The sequence below is a fragment of the Rutidosis leptorrhynchoides genome, chromosome 3, assembly GCF_046630445.1.
Source record: "Rutidosis leptorrhynchoides isolate AG116_Rl617_1_P2 chromosome 3, CSIRO_AGI_Rlap_v1, whole genome shotgun sequence".
In the NCBI taxonomy this organism is placed as follows: Eukaryota; Viridiplantae; Streptophyta; class Magnoliopsida; order Asterales; family Asteraceae; genus Rutidosis; species Rutidosis leptorrhynchoides.
Window position 1 is genome coordinate 354,146,732 of NC_092335.1, and position 19,555 is coordinate 354,166,286.

The 19,555-nt window shown below is 32.2% G+C and overlaps 1 non-coding gene across 1 annotated transcript; it reads right to left on the reverse strand.

The window, feature by feature from the left end:
- Window positions 1–18,460: 18,460 nt before the first annotated feature.
- LOC139903330 (small nucleolar RNA R71) lies at window positions 18,461–18,567 on the reverse strand. The gene has a single exon (XR_011778156.1). It is a non-coding gene; the product is annotated as a small nucleolar RNA R71 (small nucleolar RNA).
- Window positions 18,568–19,555: the final 988 nt, after the last annotated feature.

A 19,555-nucleotide genomic window follows, 5' to 3' on the forward strand; every position in this document is an offset into this window, starting at 1 on the left:
CGAAAACAGAATATCTAACTCTAACAGAAATACATATTACCCTAAAAAGATTCGAACCTTCCCACACTTAGTTAGCTGTGATGTCGAAATTGTGATTAACTTCATCTTCAACTTCCATTGGATTATCTATGTAATGTTTAACTCTGTGACCATTAACTTTAAATTCAATCCCATTTGAATTTATTAATTCTACTGTTCCGTACGAAAAAACTCTTTTGACTATGAATGGTCCAGACCATCTTGATTTCAATTTTCCAGGAAATAGCTTGAATCGTGAATTGAAAAGAAGAACTCTGTCTCCTTCTTTAAATTCTTTTGAACTTCTGATTCTTTTATCATGCCATTTCTTCGTTCTTTCCTTATAGATTAACGAATTTTCGTATGCTTCATGTCTCAATTCTTCTAATTTGTTTAATTGACTTAACCGTAGACGTCCGGCTTCATGTAAGTCAAGATTACATGTCTTCAAAGCCCAAAATGCTTTATGTTCAATTTCTACTGGAAGATGACATGCTTTTCCGTAAACGAGTCTAAAAGGTGTGGTTCCAATTGGAGTTTTGTAGGCTGTTCTAAAAGCCCAGAGTGCATCCTCCAATTTCATGGACCATTCCTTCGGATTTGATCCTACGGTTTTCTCTAGAATACGTTTTAATGCTCGGTTGGTATTTTCAACTTGTCCACTTGTTTGTGGATGATAAGCGGTTGAGATATTATGAGTTACTCCATATCTTTTAAGAACTTTCTCAAGTTGATTATTACAAAAATGAGTACCCCGATCACTTATTAAAGCTTTCGGTGTTTCAAACCTGGCAAAAAGACATTTTAAAAAGTTAACTACAACTCGTGCATCGTTAGTTGGGAGAGCTTGTGCTTCCGCCCATTTAGATACATAATCAATGGCAACGAGAATGTAGAGATTATTATGAGATTTTGGAAATGGACCCATAAAGTCAATACCCCAAATGTCAAATACTTCACATACTTGAATGACATTTTGTGGCATTTCATCGCGTTGACTTATTTTTTCGGCCCTTTGACATGCATCACAGGATTTGCAAAGAAGGTGTGCGTCTTTGAAAATTGTAGGCCAATAGAATCCAGCGTCGTAAACTTTTCTTGCTGTGAGCAGAGGCCCATAATGCCCTCCTGTTGGTCCTGTGTGACAATGGTTTAAGATTTTATTAGCTTCATCCCCGAATACACATCGGCGTATTATTCCATCGGGACAACTTTTAAACAAATGTGGATCTTCCCAGAAATAGTGTTTTATATCACTAAAGAATTTCTTTCGTTTTTGGTACGACAATCCTTTTTCAAGGAATCCACATACTAAGTAATTCGCATAGTCTGCAAACCATGGAATTTCACTATAATCTATCTTCAATAGATATTTATCATGAAAGTTGTCTTGTATGGCCGATTCATTTAGAACTTCTAATTCGGGATTTTCAAGACGAGAAAGATGATCAGCTGCGAGATTTTCTGCTCCCTTTTTATCTCGGATTTCAATATCAAACTCTTGTAAGAGTAAGATCCAACGGATTAGTCTTAGTTTAGCATCTTGTTTCGAATATAGGTATCTAAGAGCAGAATGGTCGGTATAGACCACTGTTTTAGCTAGAACGAGATATGAACGAAATTTGTCAAAAGCAAAGACAATAGCAAGGAGTTCTTTTTCAGTAGTTGTGTAATTCGTTTGTGCTCCTTGTAACGTCTTACTAGCATAATAAATAGGTTGAAATCGTTTTTCAATCCTTTGTCCTAAAACGGCTCCCATTGCAAAATCACTTGCATCGCACATAAGTTCAAACGGTAGATTCCAATTTGGAGTTATCATGATCGGCGCATTAGTAAGTTTTTCTTTAAGAATATTAAAATATTTGATGCATTCATCTGAAAAGATGAATGGAGCATCCTTTTCTAGGAGCTTATTCATAGGAGTGGCAATCTTAGAAAAATCTTTTATGAAACGTCGGTAAAAACCGGCATGTCCTAGAAAACTCCTAACTCCTCTAACATTGGTGGGATGTGGAAGTTTAGCAATTACATCTACTTTAGCTCTATCCACCTCAATTCCTTCTTTTGAAATTTTATGTCCAAGAACGATGCCTTCTTTAACCATGAAATGGCATTTCTCCCAATTAAGTACTAGATTCGATTGTTCGCATCTAATAAGCATTCGTTCAAGATTAACTAGACATGTTTCAAAAGTATCACCGAAGACTGAAAAGTCATCCATGAAAACTTCAATGCATTCTTCTATCATGTCGTGAAAAATCGCCATCATGCACCTTTGAAAGGTTGTAGGGGCGTTGTAAAGTTCAAATGGCATGCATTTATAAGCAAAAGTACCATAAGGGCACGTGAACGTGGTTTTCTCTTGGTCCTCGGGTGCTATTGAAATTTGAAAATATCCGGAAAAACCATCAAGAAAACAATAGTAACTATTTCCGGCTAATCTTTCCAACATTTGATCAATGAAAGGCAAGGGAAAGTGATCTTTTCTGGTGGCGTCATTTAATTTTCTATAATTAATACAAACACGCCATCATGTTACAGTCCTAGTAGGAATAAGCTCATTTTTTTCATTTGTGATGACAGTCATGCCACCCTTCTTAGGCACGCATTGAACTGGGCTTATCCATGGACTATCAGAGATTGGATAAATTAAACCTGCATCAAGCAGTTTAATAATTTCTTTCTTAACAACATCTTGCATATTCTGATTTAGTCTTCATTGGCGTTGCACATACGTTTTATGACCTTCTTCCATAAGGATTTTATGTGCGCAATACGAAGGACTTATTCCTTTAATATCATGAATCTTCCATGCAATAGCTGGTTTATGAGCTTTTAGCACAGAAATGAGTTGTCATTTTTCATTTTCAGTAAGAGAAGACAATATTATTACAGGTAATTCAGATTCACCATGTAAATAAGCGTATTCCAAATGGTTTGGAAGTGGCTTTAACTCTAATGTCGGTGGTTCTTCAATCGATGATTTATATTGATATCTGTCTTCCTCTTTTAGCATTTGAATTTCTTCTATTGTTGGTTCATATCCATTAGCCATAAGTGTAGCTAACATTTCAGTTTCATCAATTGGTTCAGTTCCTTCTCCTAAAGAACATTCTCCTGTTCCTTGTAATTCTGGAAATTCTTCTAATAATTCTGCATGTGAATCTATAGTTTGAATATAATAACATGTATCATCTACAGATTGCGGTTGTTGCATGGCTCTATCAACAGAAAAGGTAACACTCTCGTCCTCTATATTTAGGGTCAGTTTCTTACCAAACACGTCTATTATTGCTTTAGCCGTGTTTAAGAATGGTCTTCCTAATATGAGAGGAACTCGAGAATCTTCTTCCATGTCTAGAATAACAAAATCTACTGGAAATACTAAAGTACCAACTTTAACTAGCATGTTCTCCATTATCCCTCTAGGATATTTTACTGATCTATCTGCCAGTTGTATGCTTATTCGTGTTGGTTTCAATTCTCCAAGGTCTAGTTTAGCGTATAGTGAATACGGCATTAGATTTATACTAGCACCTAAGTCTGCCAATGCTTCTACTGAACTAAGACTACCCAGAAAACATAGAATTGTGAAACTTCCTGGATCTGAAAGTTTTTCTAGCATCTTATTCAACAGCACTGCAAAACAATTAGCATTCATTGTAACAGCCGAGAGTTCTTCCATTTTCTTTCTATTCGTGATTAGATCTTTTAAGAATTTAGCATATCTTGGCATTCCTGATATCACATCAATGAAAGGAAGATTTACATTTATTTGTTTAAACATATCCAAGAATTTGGATTGCTCGGCTTCAAGTCTTTCTTTTCTCATTTTACTCAGGTAAGGAAGTGGTGGTTAGTATGGTTTAACATAAGGCTTAGCTTTAACTGTGTTATCTTCATTAACCTTTTCAACTACCGGTTCTTTTTCCTTATCTTGATCAGATTGTGGTTCTTGTAGAGTAGGAATAGAGTCATCAGAAATTACAGGTATTTCAGGTGGTTTAAGTGTAATACCACTTCTTGTGGTAGTAGGTTTAGCTGTTTCATTCCGGGGGTTAGCATTTGTATCACTAGGTAGACTTCCTGGTTTTCTTTCACCTATCAACCTTGCTAGGTTGCTCACTTCTTATTCCAAGTTTTGAATAGAAGCTTGTTGATTTCTAAATGATTGAGCATTTTGTTCATTCGTTTGTTTCTGAGATGTGAAAAACTGTGTTTGAGATTCAACTAGCTTCGACATCATATCTTCTAAATTTGGCTTTTTATCATCGGTTTGTGGTGGTTTATTTTGAAAAATAGGTCTTTGTTGATTGTAAGTATTATTATGTACTTGTTGATTGCTAGGACCTTGTTGGTTGTTGTATGGAACATTTCGGTTATAATTCTGGTTTTGATTGTAGATTGGTCTTGGCGGTTGATAATTATTCTGATAATTATTTCCAGGCCTTTGGTTTTGATTGTAGATTGGCCCACGTTTCGAATAGCCAAAAGATGCAGCAGGTAGCCAGGACCCTTTAAATCGGAAGCCCACAACTCGCCACTAACAAATCCAACTATTACTACGAACCAGAAAATTATGGATGTCTATCAATTTAACCACTTAAAATAATTTTTCATTGAAATTTAAAGAAATTTTAGAGAAGAAATAGAAAATTCTATGTCCTAAAAACTAGAGCGTCGAGAAATAAGAAAGAAAAAGAGCGCGTCGAAAAACGTCAAAAAAAAATCAAAAAAATAATAGGCGTCGAAAAATAAAAATAAGAAAGTAGCGCGTCGAAACTTAAAAAGAAACTTAAAACTAAGAATTAAAAGTTGCGTCTAAAAATATTAAAGCTTACAAGAAATTCTATATCCAAAACGGCAAAAACTTAAAAAGGTACTAAAATATAAAAACGGCGTCGCAAAATTTTAAAGCACCTAAATCTTAGTCTAAAGAAAAAGTACTTAAGGGATTTTACGGCAAAGCCTAAGAATCTAGAAATAAAAATAACTATGGCAAAAACTATGACTTAAAACTAAATACGAGCAAAAAATACAAATATTACGCTAAAACAAATAAAAATAAACAAAATATAAAAATAAACTTAAAGTTATAAAAAGTACAATTTTTATAAAAATATTATTTTTATATTATTTATTTTATAAAACTATTAATTTTTATATATTAATAAAACTAATTAAACTAAAAATACAAATTAATAATAAAAACTAAACTAATTAATTAAAAACTAAACCCTAATTAGGGTTTTAATAATAATAATAATAATAATATACTCCGTAATTATTGATGTAATCAGGTCAACTTCGGCGTGTCAGAACAGGCCATGCGATCGCATGGTCTTCACGTTATATATCCATGCGGTCGCATGGAGTAGGGTTTCGGGCCAGAGTTGGGCTGCTACAGTACCAGGCCGTTTGATTTCTTTTATATTTTTTTTTTCTGTTTTAAAATATATAGAATATTTATATAGAGTAAATAAAAACTAAATTGTTAAAAACTAAAAATAAAAATAGAAAAATTTATAATTTTATATATTTTTATCAATCTCTTAAAAATATATATATATATATTTTTCTTTTCTTTCTAAATTTTTGAATGTTTAATTTTTAAAACGTATATTTTTATAGAAAGAACTAAATAAAAAAAATTTTTATAGCGTTGCGCTTTCGGCGTTTTAGAACTCCCCGGCAGCGGCGCCAAACGTATATTAGTTTTAACTTATAATTTGTAAAAATACAAATATATATATAAGTAATATTATTATTATAAAAGGGGGTTTTTACCGTTTAATGACCGGTTTGTCGATTTTAAAACTTTAGTCGCAGTTAAAACCTAATGTAAAATATTAAAAATAAATATAACTTAATTTAAAGCGGAAATTAAATAACGATAATGAAATTGCGATAAAATAAAATGACAATAAATAAAGTGCGATAATTAAAAAGTACTATAATTAAAAGTGCAATTAAATACAATGACAGTAAATAAAAGTGCGATAATTAAAATTGTAATTAAATATGAAATATATAATTATGCTTATTTAAAATTCCGTAATCATGATGTTTGACGTGTTGATTTTAATTTGTTACCATGGGTTAATTGTCCTTTGTCTTGGATTATTTAATATGTCCGTCTGGTTTTTGTCCATAACAGTCCATCAGTCATAAATATAAAGTGCGAGTGTCCTCGTCAAATTATCCTTATATCCGAAGTCAAATACTCCAACTAATTGGGGATTTAAATTGTAACAAGGTCTTAATACTTTGTTTAATAATTACACCAGGATATCGACTGCGTGTAACCCAAGGTTTTAATACTTTGTTAACAATTACGCCAAGTGTCCTTAGACATAATTCACCCCTGTTTTAATAAGTCCATTGACTATTAATCCATTCCCGTGTCCGGTTAAATGAACGATTATTAGTACTCATAAATATCCCGCCCATCGTGTCCGATCAAGTGTATATGGTTATTTATAGGTGCGTCCAATTGTAAGTCTTTATATTAAATTAACAAACTATCATTTAATTAAACAAATATAAAGCCCATTAATAGCCCATAGTTTAATTTCCACCGGTGTCGTTCTTTTGTCCAAACCCCAATTATGGTACAAAGCCCAATTACCACGTCTTAATATTTTAGCCCAACATCACGATTACTTCGGCTTTAATAAGCATAATAATAACTTAGCTACTAGACATTAATTTAAAAAGGTTGAACATAACTTACAATGATTAAAAATAGCGTAGCGTTACATGGACAAAATTTCGACTTACACCCTTACAACATTCGCTAACATACCCTTATTATTAGAATTTAAAATTAAAATTAAAATTAAAATTAAAATATATATATATATATATATATATATATATATATATATATATATAATAACATACCCTTATTATTAGAATTTAAAATTAAAATTAAAATATAATATATATATATATATATACGTGAGAGAGATAGAGAAAAAGATATATAAAACTGGCCAAAACACGCGAAATTTATAGATGTGGCCTGATAATTGGGGCCATGCGATCGCATGATTTTTACTCTTCCAGGCCATGCGATCGCATGGCCAGCTGGGGGAGTTCACATGTCTTTGTTTTCTTTCTTGCCGATGGTATTTAATATAATATATAATATATAAATAATTTATAGAATTATTTAAATATTATATTATATTTGTGTGCATAGTTGACTTGTAATTTTTAGTCCGTTGCGTTGAGCGTTGAGAGTTGACTCTGGTTCCGGTTCCGGATTTTCGAACGTTCTTGCGTACAATTTAATATCTTGTATTTTGCGTTTTGCGTCTTGTACTCTTGTAATTTCGAGACGTTTCTCATCAATAATTTGAACCACTTTGACTGTACTTTGTACTTTTGAGCTTTTTGGTCGTTTGCATCTTCAATTCGTCGAATCTGTCTTTTGTCTTCACCTTTTATTATTTAAACGAATATTACTTGTAAATAGAACAATTGCAACTAAAACACATCTTTGTTGAGGGATAATGCTATGAAATATATGTTCGTTTTTAGCATTATCAAGATTAAAGGGTTATGACGGTTTATATAGGAGCTCATTGATGCAATTTTTATGGACACGATTGTGACACGTGTACGGGCAAGTTTAAACGTGGGGTATGAAATGACACTTTTTACAGCTGGAGGTGCGTGGAGATTCTCAACCATTTAAAGTTAATCATCACAACGTCAGTAAAATTCGTCTGCATTTAATGCCTGTAATGTTTTCCCCGATGCAAATGGGCAATGAAAAGGCTTGTTTCGGAAGAGTTATCAAAAGTTTAACAACTTAATCATTTTTCAAACGCTTAAGTCATTAAACTGGGGGGACTTAATGGTTTATCATATCGTATACACGCATAAAAGGCATAATGGTTGCATAAAAGTAGCATCAGGAAGACTGGAAACAACAGTTTTATGGAATTATCCGTCCAGCGTTCTCCGCTGTACAGGTTGCTCCGTCATGCGTAAACCCTGAAGGCCGCCTAGCGCGTAAGCCCTGGCCGGAGAACGCCACTTTCAGCATAAATTTCGGATCACAAGTAACAGAACTTATCATCATCTGACACGTGTCCCCGAACAATCCGGTGGATCTGACACTATAAATACACCCCTTGGGTCGTTATTTTACACAATTCATACACTCTGATAAACTTGAGAGCAGAGACTTCATCTCTGTCTCTCTCTAACACTTTCTCTCACTAGAAGTCATCCGGCTAGCAATTCTACGCTCTACGGACGACAGATTGATTAAGCCACCCCACAAGTTTCTATACTTGTGAACCGGGTCTGCAGGGATAACTTCCCAAGGGCAAACATCAATCGGCAACACTCGCCCACCTAAAGCTAGATTACTTCTAGTATCATGTTGGCACACTAAGTCTTACCTCATAAGAAAATAGGTGTTAACAAGTTACAAATATTAATAACTATTAATAACATGAGGAACACTTTTATTTCATTTAAGAGTAATGATTTATCAACATACCATTTCAACCTACATATCATGGATTATGACATGCGTATTCCATTAGTTCTCTCTCCAAACCATGAATACACGTGTCATGATCATAAATAAGTAGGTTGAAATGGTAGGTTGATAAATCATTGATATAATTAACTATACAATGCTAAAAGTAAGCATACCCTATTAATTAATTGATGTCTTTTTAAATCATTTTATCTATATAATTTTATCTGTATAATATATCGATAGAAATAGAACTGTTACATAATCATTAAACGAATAAACACAAACGAAAATATACGAATAAAAGTCAATTAGAATGAAAATATACCAAATCCCCTGTTTTATATAGATAACTAAACAGATTCAATTGCAATTTATAAAACAAACGATTTGGTTGTTTAATTCAAAGTATATTAAAATCAGATTTATATGAATCACGGTTCATATGTGAATTTATCCACATATTTGTGAACAATTGATTCCTGAAATCTTTCCATCAATTAGAATGATTCCTTAAAAATAAACAATCATAAAATAGATATCAGTTACAATAATGAGGGAGAATAGAATACGAACCTGAGAACAAACACACTGATTAGTGCGTGAATTGTAAGAAGTTTCGACTAGAATGATAAAAATGTTGGAAGGAGATTAAAAGGTATCTGAAGGTTGAAAAGGTCTAAGAGAATATAAATCATATTAGTAAAACTAGATTTTAGAGCTCGTACGTTGCACGGGTGAATAAAATCCGTGCAAAATTAATTGAGTTTATCAAAAAAATTAAAATGTATATAATCTACCATATTTAGTTCAAGCAAAAATAACACATAATCTACAAAGCAAAAGCTACAAAAATCACATAAATTTTAGTAATAATTGATACAAAGCTTGTGACTAATTTTCAAAGGATTAGCCACTTCGTTAGACGAAAAGATGAAATGTGCAAATTCTGATCTAGCAATATCACTGGAAAGACTCCAGAACATGAAGAGATCTTTCCAGTACATGAAGAGACTGAGCAAAGGACTTGCATATAAGAAGGATCACTACATCCATCAACCTGACATTCATCTATTCTTTTCTCTAAAAGAACCGAATTTTATAGTAATCACATTTTTGGTTCTGGCACACACCTACAAAATTTTTGAATAAATTTCATGCCATTAGCAAGTAGAGAAAAAGACATAAATAAATAAAAAACACGAAATAGAAAATTAAAGTATGTGAAGTGATCGCTTTGCAGTGTCGACTAATCTCATGAATACGTCTTTATCACAACACGTAGATGCATTTTGACCAGCTACTGTCAAACCAACATCCCAAGTCGAATTTGATACTTGTAAGTGTCTAACATACACCAACCTAAATTAACCCACATAGATGTTTCAGTACATGTTAAACACCTGAATCTTCGTAAATGAAGCCATAGTTAGAGATATATTAATCAGTTCATCCATGAGTCAACTTACAACACTCAAATAGTATACGAAAGAGCTATGCTTATAAGAAAGGATTCGAAACATACCAGCTACACTGGTAGAACAATACCAATCACGAGCTTGCCATAAATACACCAATCCAGGTATTAAATTGCAGAGCCACCGTTAAAAAACACATCAGCTTAAGAAGACTATCATGAAGGTAAAATAAAAAGAGAAATATAGAAATCACACAAGAACAATATCATGTTAAAAGTTAATGTTGATTAATGAAATTAAATAAATGCTAAGATGTTTTCGAATCTTGCAGACGCTAGAACCATTAATTTAAACAACAATGCTTGATTATTGAGGACTGGTTATATAGTAACTTATCTAAATAACAACACATCCCTACTGTATATTTTAGCACAAAATATAAGCTTTATCATCCATAGGGATAATATAGCACGAAATATAAGTGTATTTGCTAGATTATTTGTCAATTTAAGGTAGCTAAATTAATTAAACATGTGCTTTGTTCAATTTCAATATAGCAGGAACCATAAAATAATCCTAAACTAAAACACATATGGTCATAACAACCAAAGATTTTTGCACATGGCGTACATGTAAGATTCTTAACATCTTCTTTTCATCCCAGAACGGCTTAATACTTGTGAGTTCCGCCCTTCCCATCACAAGAAGAATAACCTGAGGTGTTCGTTACAACTTAAATAACTCCCAACAGCTAGGTAAAAAAACTGGGTCATATGGGTCCAAATTCACCCATTTTGTAATAGAAGCGTTTGGTGTAATAGATCATATTTATTAAAAATTATATATAAGAGAGTTATATACTGTAATGAAATGTAATGTTATATAAAACCCGATCTATTTCAACCGGTCTAGAAAGTTACCTATTTTCCAACCCACTGAACGCCTATTTTGACACCTCAAGTGTAAAGATATGCACGAGCAGGGCCGGTCCTGAGATTTTTAGTGCCCTGAGCGAGTCGAAAAAAAGGCCCTTATTATAAATAAGAAACATTCAAGTTGCCCATTGAGGGTTAATTTCGGGGCTTAATCAATACGGAGTTTATTATATTCATACGTAATTATAGCTTTTGTTACAAATTTAGTTAATCTGTACAAATAAATTTGTTCATATGTACCAATTATTTTTTATATCAAGTCATCATGTATCTAATCCTTGAAGAACTTAGTAATTTTTCGTATGTTTTAATAATCCACTTTGTTGGATAATTTTATAAACGAGAGTACACCATTATATGAAGACCAAGATGAAGCTTCGAAGAGAAACATGAAGGATTAATGTTTTCTTATTACTATATATATTGTTTTGTGTATTGTGTATTCCATTTTTTGTTTCACTTGATATAACTTTAAGAATTAACTTGTGGGCCATTAAACTATTAAACTAAACCTTTTAGTGGTTTTTTTTTTTTTTTTTTTTTTTTTTTTACCTTTACCTTTACCTTGATATCTACAAGTTTGATGTATATTGTACCTTAAACTGATCATGGTCAGCAAAGGACTTTTGAGTTGTATATATCAATTTTAAACATTTGAACAAAATAGATAGTATTAAATAAACAAACTTTTCCCACATCGACTACCAAACAAATTTTTCTCTAGTATTAAATAAAGTAGTACTCATAATAATTAATTGCTTACAATACTGGGCCCTTTGTAATTGAATTAAAAGTTAAAATGGGTCTTGTAATCCAATTCGTTTTCTCCTGGAATGGCAAATATGGACTCTTGTAATTCAAATCGTCTTTCCTTAGAAATTAGCCCCTTTGTACGTTGAACCCAGGCCCGGCCCAGTAGGTGGTACAAGACCCATTTTAACTTTTAATTCAATTACAAAGGGCCTAGTATTGTAAGCAATTAATTATTATGAGTACTACTTTATTTAATACTAGAGAAAAATTTGTTTGGTAGTCGATGTGGGAAAAGTTTGTTTATTTAATACTATCTGTTTTGTTCAAATGTTTAAAATTGATATATACAGCTCAAAAGTCCTTTGTTGACCATGATCAGTTTAAGGTACAATATACATCAAACTTGTAGATATCAAGGTAAAAGTAAAAAAAAAAAAAAAACCACTAAAAGGTTTAGTTTAATAGTTTAATGGCCCACAAGTCAATTCTTAAAGTTATATCAAGTGAAACAAAAAATGGAATACACAATACACAAAACAATATATATAGTAATAAGAAAACATTAATCCTTCATGTTTCTCTTCGAAGCTTCATCTTGGTCTTCATATAATGGTGTACTCTCGTTTATAAAATTATCCAACAAAGTGGATTATTAAAACATACGAAAAATTACTAAGTTCTTCAAGGATTCGATACATGATGACTTGATATAAAAAATAATTGGTACGTATGAACAAATTTATTTGTACAGATTAACTAAATTTGTAACAAAAGCTATAATTACGTACGAATATAATAAACTCCGTATTGATTAAGCCCCGAAATTAACCCTCAATGGGCAACTTGAATGTTTCTTATTTATAATAAGGGCCTTTTTTCCGACTCGCTCAGGGCACTAAAAATCTCAGGACCGGCCCTGGTTGAACCCTATTGGGCCCCAGAAAGCATGGGCCCTGTACAAATGTACAAGTTGTACCACCTACTGGGCCGGGCCTGTGCACGAGTAGAAGACGTAGACTAATCAACACACGCTCTCTTCTTCGTATTCCTCATCCTTCCTCAAGCGTATTTCTGCATAAAGATCTCGTTTGTTATATCTTGACTCCCTTGAAGATTTATTATAGATGAGCTAAACAACACGGTGAAGCAGATCAAATAGGTAATATCGACTCCAACATGCCACAATTTATTTTTAACTCCACGGTTTATTTCTTTAGATCGATAACATTTCTAATATTATTGTAATATTATTACCACAAGTAAGAAAATTGAAACAAAGTTAACATTATTAGAACATAGAAGCGAAATATGTTCAAATAATAAACTTGGAACATAACTAACTAATAGGTTCACGACGCTTGCCTGCAAAGACCATCAAAGTGAAATATGTTCTTAGCCTTCAAAAAAACCTCCAACGAAACCCGAAAACATATTAGCGCTACAGCCCGATGTAGATTTTATGCCTTTCGTAATCAGTTATGAATTTGAATCTTGAAACAAAAAAAGTTACGATGGTAGTCGGAGTCCAAAGGGTGCGACCCTCCATTGAAACCGAGATCCAGATTAATGATGATCGAAGGAAGAAGTGTTGATGTAATGCGAATAAAGGTGCAATCGATGTGAATGTTTTTCATTGAACGGCGCTTTTGAGCGAACTTCAAAAAATCGACGCAGTCAGGGTTCAAACCCTACAAATTCCTAATTTCATGTAACGATGATCTTGTTCAGAATTTGATTGGATAAGTAGAAATAATGGATGATGTTGATGGTCGGTTTTTGGTGGAAGAAGAGTCATTTGATCTTGGTCGAATAATTGAGAGATAGGGATCAAGTAATTTGAAACCCTAATTGAATAGCTGTTACGTATTAATCTCTGAAATTAAAAGGCGATGTGGATTTTTTTAATAATACAGATTAATTGACTAATTAACATGTAAGCAGGGTAATTAGGGATTAAACCACAGCATGCCACGTAGGATTAATTTTCATGATTTATAAAATGTTATAGATAGATTGGGAGGAAAAAATTGCCGCTAAATTGTACTATGAAATATTGATTTTTTTTAATAGGATTATTTGGGGTCAAATTACAAAAATATAAATCTAGAAAAAATGTTTACAAAATACTCCCTCCGTCCCGTTACAAGTGTCCACATTTCTATTTTGAGATGTCTCATATCAAGTGTCCACTTTGTGTTTCAACCACTAAGAAGAGATTATTCTGGAGAGAAAAGATTTATGATTGGTGGAGAATGAAATTAGTGGGATTTTCTAAAACTGTGTACAAAAAGTAAGTGAACACTTGTAATGAAACGGAGGGAGTAGGATTTCTAGAGTTTGAAACTCCAGTTTTGGTGAACCCAAAATTTGAAAATACTGATTGTACCCTTTTTGTCCACATGGCAGAGTGACGTCACAACCCGAAGTTTGAAACTCCGAGTTGTGACGTAACATTTTTTTTAAATTCCCAATTTAAGTTGTGCTATATATGATATCAAAATATATGTTCTTAATTTTAAATTTTCATACTCCCTCCGTCCCTATATAATTGTCCACTATTCCATTTTGGAATGTCTCAAATTAATTGTCCACTTCCATAAATGGAAAGGAAAGAAGATATTTCATTAGTGGATCTGGAGAGAGAAGATATTTCATTGGTGGAGAAATGAAGTTAGTGAAATTTTCTTAAACTGTGTATTTTTTGTCTGGTGACAATAAATATGGGATGGAGGGAGTATCAGTTTGTGTTATTGATAATGCTAAAAACGAACATATATTTCATAGCATTATTCCTCAAGAAAGACAAGCTTTTAGTTGCAATTGTTCTATTTACAAGTGATATTCGTTTAAATAATAAAAGGTGAAGACAAAAGACAGATTCGACGAATTGAAGGCGCAAACGACCAAAAAGCTCAAAAGTACAAAAGACAATCAAAGAGGTTCCAATTATTGATAAGAAACGTCTCGAAATTACAAGAGTACAAGATTCAAAACGCAAAGTACAAGATATTAAATTGTACGCAAGGACGTTCAAAAATCCGGAACCGGGACTAGAGTCAACTCTCAACGCTCGACGCAACGGACTAAAAATTACAAGTTAACTATGTATATAAATATAATATAATATATAATTAATTATATAAATTATATATATATTATATTTATATAATAAACCGTCGGTAAACAAAGAGCCAAAATGGAGTGAGCTGTAATTACAAACTCCGCGACTCGCGGAGTTTGAAGAAGGAATGGGCCGCGAGTCGCGGAGCCCCAAAAACTAAAACTCCCTATAAAGCCCAACGAATTCTGATCAATTTTTCATCCAATATCCATCAATCTCTCTATCTATATACATAATATTTATATTTATATTTTAATTTTAATTTTAATTTTAATCCTAATAATAAGGGTATGTTAGCAAATGTTGTAAGAGTGTAAGTCGAAATTCTGTCCGTGTAACGCTACGCTATTTTTAATCATTGTAAGTTATGTTCAACCTTTTTAATTTAATGTCTCGTAGCTAAGTTATTATTATGCTTATTTAAATCCGAAGTAATCATGATGTTGGGCTAATTACTAAAATTGGGTAATTGGGCTTTGTACCATAATTGGGGTTTGGATAAAAGAACGACACTTGTGGAAATTAGACTATGGGTTATTAATGGGTTTTATATTAACTAAACAATACCTTGTTAATTTAATATACAAACTTATAATTCGACGTATTTATATATAACCACATACGCTTGACTGGGTACGGTGGGCGGGATATCTATAAATACCAATAATTATTCATTTAACCGGACACGGGAATGGATTAATAGCCACTAGAATTATTAAAACAGGGGTGAAATTATGTACAAGGACACTTGGCATAATTGTTAGCAAAGTATTAAAACCTTGGGTTACACTCAGTCGACATCCTGGTGTAATTATTAAACAAAGTATTAAAATCTTGTTACACTTTAAGTCCCCAATTAGTTGGAATATTTGACTTCTGGTATAAGGATAATTTGACGAGGACACTCACACTTTATATTTATGACTGATGGACTGTTATGGACAAAAACCAGACGGACATATTAAATAATCCAGGACAAAGGACAATTAACCCATGGGCATAAAACTAAAATCAACACGTCAAACATCATGATTACGGAAGTTTAAATAAGCATAATTCTTTTATTTCATATTTAATTTCCTTTATTTTATATTTAATTGCACTTCTAATTATCGCATTTTTATTGTTATTGTATTTAATTGCACTTTTAATTATCGTACTTTTTAATTATCGCAAGTTTATTTTATCGCACTTTTATTATTCGCAATTTCATTATCGTTATTTACTTTACGCTTTAAATTAAGTCTTGTATTTATTTATTATTTTACATTTGGTTTTAACTGCGACTAAAGTTTTAAAATCGACAAACCGGTCATTAAACGGTAAAAACCCCCTTTATAATAATAATATTACTTATATATATATTTGTATTTTTATAAAAGTAAACTAATATAGCGTTAAGCTTTGTTTAAAGATTTTCCCTGTGGAACGAACCGGACTTACTAAAAACTACACTACTGTACGATTAGGTACACAGCCTATAAGTGTTGTAGCAAGGTTTAAGTATATCCATTCTCTAAATAAATAAATATCTTGTGTAAAATTGTATCGTATTTAATAGTATTTCCTTGTAAATTTTAATAGTATTTTATACCCCTTAGCTTTAACTATCAAGTATTTTTGGCGCCGCTGCCGGGGAACAATCTAGCTTAAAAGCCGGAAGCGCAACGCTACATAAAAAAAAGATTTTTATTTTTAGTTTACTTTTATTAAAATTCACTTTTGTAAAAATACGTTTTTAATTATTCGAAAATATAAAAAGAAAAACAAAAATTTATATATTTTTATGATTTTATTAAATATTTAAGTTTTATAAAGTTTCTTTATTTTTATTTTATAAAAATATAAGTTTTTATTATATAAATATTTTAGATTTTAAAACAGAAAACAGAAAAAAAATATAAAATAAAAAATAAAAACGCGTCGAATTTTAAACTGTACCTGAGTTGAAAATTGGAACCCCGCGACTCGCGGAGTTTGCAGCCTCGAATACCGCAACTCGCGGAGAAACTCTGACACCGACAGAAACCCTAATCTCGCATTTAATACGGAGTAATTAATTAATTATTATTATTTAAACCCTAATTAGGGTATTATTAGTATAATATTTAGTTTTAATTTTCTTATTTTATTTAATTTTAATTAGTTTTATTATATATATAAATTAATAGTTTTATAAAATAAATAATATAAAAATAATATTTTTATAAAAATTGTACTTTTTACAACTTTTAGTATATTTTTATATTTTGTCCCATTTTAATCGTTTTAGCGTAATATTTGTATTTTTAGTTTATATTTAGTTTTAATACATAGTTTTTGCCATAATTATTTTTACTTCTAGATTTTTAGGCTTTGCCGTAGAATTCCTTAAGTGTTTTTTCTTTAGACTAAGATTTAGGTACTTTAGAATTTTGCGACGCCTTTTTAAGTTTTAGTTTCTTTTTAAGTTATTTCCATTTGGGATTTAGTTTTTCCTGTAAGCTTTAATATTTTTAGACGACTTTTACCTATGTATCAATTATCATTCCAATTAGTAATCTCAATTTGCGATTATAATTTTAAGTTAGTTGTAGTAATAAGGTTAGGTTAGTCAAGTGTTTTTAAGTGTTATAAGTTTCTTTTATTTTTCCGTCACCTTTTATTTTTCAACCCTTCTATTTTTCGATCTTTTTCGACGCGCTCTTTTTCTTTCTTATTTCTCGCTATTCTAGTTTTTAGGACATAGATTTTTATTCTACTTCTTATCTAAATTTCTTAAAATTACGAAAATTTATTTTAAGTGGTTAAATTGCTAGACATCAAAATTTTCTGGTTCGTAGTAATAGTTGGATTTGTACGTGGACCGGGTTATTGGAGCCAAACAGTCCTCAATTATATTGAGACCAAACGAATCCTGCCCCTCTGCTGCATATTTTGGCTATTCGAAACGTGGGCAAAATCAGAAAAGTCTATTAATTGGATAACTTATATAATTTTTCTTTCCTTTTTAAAAACTAATAGGATATTCAGTGAATGCACCGAGCAAGACGTTCACCACCTTTTGTACGTTCACCACCTGTAACTAGATCAAGACATTTAGCAAATATTACCGCCGTTGATTTTTCTTTAGAATCGTCATCCAGTCGACCAAGTACTCCAGTTCAAATTTCAGATAATCCATTTTTTGAACCCGACCTCACAATTGAGAATCCGGAGAATATTCAGGGACGATTCATAGATCCTGAACCACTAAATTTTCCTCCGGAACCACCAATCATTCAAACAGAGATTGTTGAGGAACGAACCATTAAATCAGAATCCTCTAGTGATTCCGATTCAACAAATTCAATTATGGAGAATCTAGAACCTTTAAGTATGGAAGACCGAATGAGAGCTAAACGCACTGGCCAAGGTCACGCAATTACTCATCCAGACATTAATGCTCCAGATTATGAAATCAAAGACAAATTCTACACATGGTGACTAATCAATTCCAATTTAGTGGTGCGCCGAAGGAAGATCCAAATGAACATCTTCGTACCTTTAATAGGATCTGCACACTATTTAAAATCCGAGAAGTGGAGGATGAACAGATATATCTCATTTATTTCCCTGGACTTTAAAGGGAGAAGCCAAAGATTGGTTGGAATCGTTACCTGAAGGGGCGATCGATACATGGGATGTTTTAGTTGAAAATTTTCTTAAACAATTCTTTCCTGCATCTAAAGCCGTAAGACTTCAAGGAGAAATTGTTACGTTTACACAGAAACCAAATGAAACTCTATATGAGGCATGGACAAGATTTGGAAAATTATTGAGAGGATGTCCGCAACATGGTTTAGATACCTGTCAAATAATACAAATATTCTACCAAGGATACGACATCACTACAAGGAAAGACATAGATATAGCAGCTGGTGGTTCTATTATGAAGAAAACTGAAACTGATGCTTACAAAATTATTGATAATACTGCTTCCCACTCACATGAGTGGCACCAAGAAAAAGATATCGTTAGATCATCTAAAGCAGCTAGAGCCGATTCTAGCCATGACTTAGATTCCATTTCCGCAAAGATAGATGCTGTCGAGAGACGAATGGAAAAGATGACTAAAGATATTCACTCAATACGAATTAGTTGTGAGCAGTGTGGAGGATCACATTTGACAAAAGATTGTCTCAATATTGAATTAACAATGGAAAAAAGAGAGAATATTTCATACATAAACCAAAGGCCTGGAAATAATTATCAGAATAATTATCAACCGCCAAGACCGATTTACAATCAAAACCAGAATTATAACCGAAATATTCCATACAACAACCAACAAGGTCCTAGCAATCAACAAGTATCCAATAATACTTACAACCAGCAAAGACCTAATTTTCAAAACAAACCACCACAACAAACCGATGATAAAAAGCCGAATTTAGAAGATATAATGATGAAGCTAGTTGAAACTCAAACGCAGTTTTTCACATCTCAGAAACAAACTAATGAACAAAATGCTCAAGCATTTAGAAATCAACAAGCTTCTATTTAAAATCTGGAACAAGAAGTAAGTAACCTAGCAAGGTTAATAGGTGAAAGAAAACCGGGAAGTTTACCTAGTGATATAAATGCTAATCCCCGAAATGAAACAGCTAAAGCTATTACCACAAGAAGTGGTACAACACTTAAACCACCTGAAATACCTGTAACTTCTGATGAAGCTATTCCTACTCCACAAGAACCACAACCTGATCAAGATAAGGAAAAAGAACCGGTAGTTGAGAAGGTTAATGAAGATAACACGGTTAAGGCTAAACCTTATGTTAAACCATACCAA